Genomic DNA, 7,329 nt, shown 5'->3' on the forward strand with positions numbered 1-7,329 from the left:
AGTTACAACACCTTCAAGGGAAGGCTAACTTTCTACGAATATTTATTCCCAACTATGTTGAATTAACCAAAGGATTTACTCGATTTTTGAAGAAAGGGGTTCCCTTCCATTGGGATGACACTTCCCAAAAGGCATTTGATGCTTTGAAAGGTGTTATGGTTCGAGCATCATTGTTGTATCCCCTGGATTATCAACACGATTACTTCTTGTATCTCATTGTTGCAGTTACTACCATCGCTATGGTATTGTTCCAAAAGGACGACGTATGGGATAAACATCCCATTTTTAATTTGATTCAGAACTTAAATGACACATAAATCAAACAAACTCATGTTGAAAAGTTATCTTTGGTAGTTTTCCAAGCTGTCCAAAGGTTTTTCCACTATATTCTTCTTCGCAAGACTATGGTTGTTTCTGATTGCAACCCTATGACATACATATTGTCACAACAATTGCTGGGGGGAAAGTACTCCAAATGGATTTTTTTTCTCCAGGAGTTCAATTTGGAATTCATCAAGTCCAAATCTAAGAAATCCTTAGTATTTTTCAAATTGATCTGTGACCTTCCCTCTTCTGACACTAAATCTACATCCGATGATTTTATTCCTGACAAATCATTTCTTCTGATCAATTCATCTGATCTGTGGCATGGGAATATTATCATCTATCTCCAGACCCAAAATTTTAAGCCTGATACCTCTCACTCTGACCAGAGACCTATTCGATACCAAGCTAAAAATTATATTATAATTGGAGACACCCTTTATCATCGTGGTATCTATACCATTTTTATAAGGTGCCTCACTCATGAGGAGGCCGAGAAAGATCTAAACGAATGCCATGTTGAAGCATGTGGTGGACATATGTCCGGCTATGCCACCGCACAGAATATTTTGCGTGTTGGTTACTTTTGGCCTACTATGTTTCGCAATTGCATCCTCACGATCCAAAAGTGTCACATGTGCTAGATCTAGGATCATAAAACGTGTGCCCCCCCTTCTCTTTTACATAATTGTATTTCCATTGGACCCTTTGCAAAATAGGGCATTGACTTTATGACATGTAACTGTCACTCAGCGGGGGGCCATGGCTACATCATTGTGGCAGTAGATTATTTTACCAAGTGAGCCGAAGCAATGCCTACATATAATAACACCAGTGAAATAGTTGCTTTGTTCCTCTTCAATCATGTCATTGCAAGGTTTAGTGTACCACAAGCTATCGTTACGAACCATGGGAAGCATTTTCGAAATCACATGATATCAAAGCTTACTGTTAATTTGGGATTTCAACATGACATCTCAACTCCCTATTACCCACATGAAAATGGGTAATTAGAAGCAATTAACAAAGTTTGAAAAATATGCTACAACGCATGATAGGGATTCATAAAAAAAATTGGCATCTCATCCTTTATGCATCTTTGTGGGCATATTGAACCATTGTCCAGACTGCAACTAGATTCACACCTTTTCAATTGGTGTATCGTCTAGAGGCAATCCTTCCCATTAAATGTGATATTCCATTATTGAAACTTGTCGTTGATCTTCTCCCAGCGACTCACTTTTGTAGAAGAGGTGTCTCTTGCATCTAGCACACTTAGATGAAACTCGGCATGATGTCGCGATGGCCAATGAGGCCCACAAGAAATGCATTAAAGCACAATATGACAAGAATGTTAAACCATGTGCCTTCTCAGAAGGTGACCTAGTCCTATTATATTGTCAGGAAGCTGATAATTTCGGATTTGGGAATTTCGAGCCAATGTGATTAGGCTCGTAGATAGTTAACCACGTTCTTGCAAAAGGGGATTATGAGCTTATTGATTTTGATGGAATTCCCTTGGCGCAGCCCAGAAATGGGTTTTACCTCAAAAAATACTATGCTTAAATCATTTTTGCGTATTCATTGTGTACATATTGTCTATAGGTGTGTTGAGTGTGTTTGCAGTGTGTTCAGAGTTTCCTACCATATTTTTTAATCTTGTTTTACATTTGGTTTGTAGATGTTGGCATCCTGTCATCCATGTGTTGGTTATGCTAATGGTGCTAGTTGTAGTACTCGAAATACTTCCTCCGCAATGTGGGCTATCTATGCTCCGAGTGGCAAGTTAGTGAGTTTACAAGGGATTTGTATCATTAGTTCTACCAATAACATTGTTGAGTATAGTGCAGTGAGTAATCAGACTTGACTCACAACTTGTAGTCCTACATTTAAATAATTTCTATTCAGTGAGAAGTCTAACTATGCTTTGTATGATTTTAAGGGTTCACTTTCTAGAAAGTCATTTTGATTATATCCAATATCAACACATTCCAAGAAGTCTAAACACATTAACTAATGCATTGGAAAATCATGTTTTAGACATAAATTTGCGACATATGTAAATAAAAATTCAATCCACATCATACATTTATTGAACAAGATAATAGAGAAAATAAGAAACATTAATAGATATATTAACGATATATAAATTTTGGTTTTACAAAAACTTGTGTCTAAGACACATATGGCCACATGGCCTATCATATCAAAACACATGTAGTCAAAATATGGCTCTACGGCCTCCTTTTAGACTAGCCCTAATGGTGTTCATGGTAAAAATAAATCATGTGGGATACTTTGCACAACAGTTGACTAATCCGATCTAGCACCCCATTGGTGTAACGTTGCAGTCTCATAGGAATCAGATTGACCTTGGTATTTGGTATGATTTGGGTTAATCCCTCGACATGAGGCTCGAACTTTGCAAGAGTCTCAACTACGTTGAGATCCTGCATCTCCTCTCGTGCCCCTGTAGAAACCTGTACTCCAATCTGTTCATGTAGTGGTTCTCCCTTACGCTGAAGATAGGATGAATCCACTAGTCGAACAGGTCTGAAATGTGCATGTAAACTTGATAGTTAGTCTTCAATACATGAAAAATAACAAAAAAAATTGTAAAATCCAAAAATCAAAAATGTTCGAAATGATTTTGTTTAACCTATGTCACCCCATTTCCCGCCTTCAGGTAGCATGAGCTATGGTTCTTCACGAAAATATATTATGGCATATGGGTAATCATCGACCATGATGAACTTCGTATGAAACCATAAAAATAAAACATGAGTGAAACTAATGGAGTGACCCACATGTTGATACATGAGGTCTATCCATCGCTTCATCTGTGGGGCCCTAGGATTTGAAATCTGGAGAGAAATATGTTGAGGACAAAGCAGTGGAATCCTCTCTAAGGAAAATGATATCAAGATGGAATTGTGTCCAAAGTTTTTTATCCTCACATCCTTTTCTTTAGTGAGTTGTTCTTTCATATTTATTAACACCCCCTCACTCCAATTGGACAGAGTTGGTTCTATGCATTCTAATGCATATTGCATTTGGGACCTATTAGCCAAATGCAGAGTAGCACTACCAACCAATATAGCCATGATAAAAAGGATTGTCCGCAGATGAAATTGGATCACATCCTTATTCTCGATTTCCCAACTTTTGTTGGCTAGGAACGAGGTCTACAATGTGCAACAATGTAGTCTTTGATAGTCTCACCACCCCTTCTCGAGCCAGACAACGAGATAGGAGCTCCCCACCTTGATAAACTTGTCAAAAAATAAATTTATTCCACCTGTATACTGAGGATATGTGCTCCAAGCCTAAAACATTGTGCCTGAATGTCTCATGCCCTAACTAGATACTCCAATAATTCTAGTTGGGATCTCATGTCAGGAATCCAAAAGAACTTAAGAAGTCCACAATTTCTCAAAGAATGAATAGTAGTTGGATCGTTGGCAGCATCCATGTCATGAGTCTCATGTTCTCTTTCTTGCTAAATCAAGCCATTTTTATTCTGATGCATACATGCAATGCAACAAGAAGAATCTTTAGAACAAACCCCATGCAAAAATTTGAGAAAAAATTGAGTGAAAGTCATTAAACCTTTTTTTCAATTGCAAATAGCGCACCCTGCTAAAGGAGGACAGATAGTTGCAGCACACCCTCCCTTCTCTAGAAGGTTGCTGAAGTGCTCTTCCCAATTATAATATTCCTAGCCCAGCACAACTTTCTACATTGAAAGGGTGCGCTAGAGCTAGGGCACAATTCTAAGGCCCTAAAGCACTCAAAACTCAAAAATTTATGCATGAAATCAAAAATGGAAATTGTGAAAAGAAAGAGAAAGGTAATATCTCCTACCTAGAACTGACAGCACTAGAAATGGTCCACCAAATTGGCCACAATTAGTTGTTGAATTTCGGGTGCAAAAGGCACTCAGATCTCACTCACCAAGAGGTAAAAATGGAAATGGTAAAAATGAAATTACTTTTCACCTATTTATGGTCATTTTTATCATTATTTTATTATATTTTATTATTTTGATCTAAATTTGACCTAATTTTACCATGTATCATATATTTTTAATCTTTTGGTGGTGTTCTAAGTAGGTTAATAGTTGTTTGAAGGATTTAATGACATTTTTTAGTTGAAACAAGTCATTTTGACAATGGAGCATACTTTTATCGCTTTTCGGGCTTTGTAAACTCACGAAAAAGGAACCCTCTGGAGTCCTCTTTCGTCTCTTTCAAAACTCCCTAAACATGAAAAGATTATCGAGCACTTGTCTTTTCAAAATTGTTAGAGTAAATGAAAGGACATCTACCCAGTATAAGTTTAACCCTTTTTCCAGACTGGGATAGAATATTTACGAAAAATGAATACCTTAGTCGAACATGGCTAATAGGTTCTCATGAGTATTGTTTTTTTTCCTTTTTGGACTCAAAAAACAATTTTACGAAAGGGAACTTTGGAGCTTTCTTTTTCACCTGTTTTTCAAACTCTCTAAACATGAAAAAGAACATGATTGATGCCTTCATTGGACTCATAAAATCATCAAACAATGTTGGACTCGTTAAACATGATGGGACCGAACCATTCCTTCTCAGGGTTCATTAAAAATACTTAAAGGGATTCATCTGAAGGATGAACTTATAGATCAAACATATGTTATCCTCCTCAAGATTGTCAAAAATAAAGAGGTACTGATCATAAATGGTTGGGGAAATTAGGAAAATGGGATACTTGACCCATTAATGGTAGTGAATCGCTCTTGAAAATGATACTCTAACTTCATCTTCGTGACTGTTGGGCTGGGAAATATGCTTGCCTCTTTGGTTCATCATACCATATAAAAGTCTTTGTAATCAATTTTGGGTCAATGTTGCCAAATCCATAAAGTGTCGTCGATATGTTCAAGAGAAGTCTTTCAAATGATATCTACTACAATACTCTTATGCCTTCATTCATGTGTGTTGTTCCTGAACCATCTCTACATCAACATTATTATGTCTCAAATCTTGATACTCATTTCGTGTGGTTGATGGGGGATACATCAAGGCGCTCCTGCAATGGGTCGCTTCATGTCGACATCATCACATTATCTAGGAAGTTGACTTGGAAACTCCATTTGGTACCTTGGAGATTGCATAAATCAATGGAAAGTTTCCTCGCTCTCGGCAATAGATCTTCATCATTGGCCTTCAACCGGAAGATTTTGTGTGGTGTTCAACTTCAACTCCTTTATTTACACCATACAAATTGTATTCTAGTACCTTGAGAGCCATTAACGCCATCGGTGGATTCTCTCACATCTATTAACAGCTTACATCATTGGTCATTAATCAGATGGTGTCTACCATGCTAAACTTCAACTCATCTATTTGCATGGTTAGACTCGTACATCAAGCAATCGATTGAACAAGATAGAAGACCCCAAATCTAGTTCCATCCACCCGGGTTGCGATTTCAAGATTAATACAAGATCACAAAAGTATGATGGTTATGATCATACAGAAGATTATCCAAGCATGGGTCCACACTTTGTCATCAGCAGACGAGAATTATTAATCATTGTACATGTAATATTTTCTTATATCTTGAGCATGGTTATGCCACCCTCATCAATGATAACATGATGAAAATGTATTGTAACAGATGATTATCTCGACCAGTTGTTCTTGATCCAAACTTGTCACAAGGTAAAGTACTTCAGTCATCAGTCATTTCTTATGACTTTGTAGTTTAGGGGGAAATCTGTTACAAGCCATTTTTTCACATCAGCACAATAGGCCTACAAATTGGATCAATCAAAATCCATGAACATTTTGTCATAATCCCTTCACAAATCCCAAAGCATCACTTCTCCAAAAATTCTAATTTTATGGGACAATTAGCTCAAAAACATTTTTTTTAGCCCCAAGGCACATTTCCTCCTTATCCACCTATGTTCAGTGCATGTTGCATGACTTTTATCCAGCGCTGACCAACATTTTTTTCTCCCTTCTACAGGTGCATTGATTCTAGAAATTCGGTAAAAAAAAAAAAAAAAAAAAAAAAAAAACTTCTGAAGCTTCCTCTTCTAGAATATTCCAAAGTAGTTTTAACCATTTATCATAGATAGAGAGCTCAAATCCTATCTTGGATACCTTATCTATTATCCCTTGATCTTATCTTCCCCTCTTAAGTGGATCTCAAGCCTAGATTGGTAATTGGATATGAATTCCTAAACTACCACACTCCTATAAATTTATTGCCTCCCATAATGTCTAGGTTGGATTTTGGAGATTGATAGTACCTTTATGTTGTTGCTTTGAGCCTAAAGGAGTCACCATATTCATGCATTAAGGTTGATGTTGAGGTGTGCTTTGTGACAAGGAAGAACAAGTCAACTTGGGGAGACATCAGTCAACTACTATTTATGGTTGTAAACTTTCTCCTATATTTGTCAATACAAAGAGTATCTTGTTTTGCTATATTTGTTGTGTTATATTTGAAATCAAGTATTTTAGTGACATGTTGATTTATTGAATAGAAATTTTAGATTATGCTACCTAGATGTTGTGGATCCTTTGCTTGTTTTAGTCATGTGTGTAGGTTCTAATTATAGCACTTGGAGCTAGAATTGGAGCTTACAAGCGGAGGAAAGGAAAGCTTGCTAGAAATTCCAGGTAGGCTTCTTTCCCATCCTCTAATTTATCTAAGAAAAACTTCATGATTTTTGTCTTTTTTTGTTCTAAATCAGACCACTAGATCTAGGTAATTCACCTTTGTCAACAATCGTGAAAATTATGCATAGCACACATCATAAAAAATTTGAAGAGACCAAAACATTCATAGAGGGACAAGAATCACAACCTACATAGAAGGGTTGGACCTTCTACAGGAAGGTGGATGCAATTGAATCCTTGAGACTCCCTCCTAGGGGATAGTTAAGACCACATCACCTCCTGCCCCATGCCATGCTAGAGATTGAGAGGGAAAAAATAGAAACACACAAGTGGA

Source organism: Pinus tabuliformis, chromosome 7 (assembly GCF_031772625.1).
Source record: "Pinus tabuliformis cultivar Carrire ecotype Pingquan chromosome 7, CPIR1, whole genome shotgun sequence".
Lineage (NCBI taxonomy): Eukaryota > Viridiplantae > Streptophyta > Pinopsida > Pinales > Pinaceae > Pinus > Pinus tabuliformis.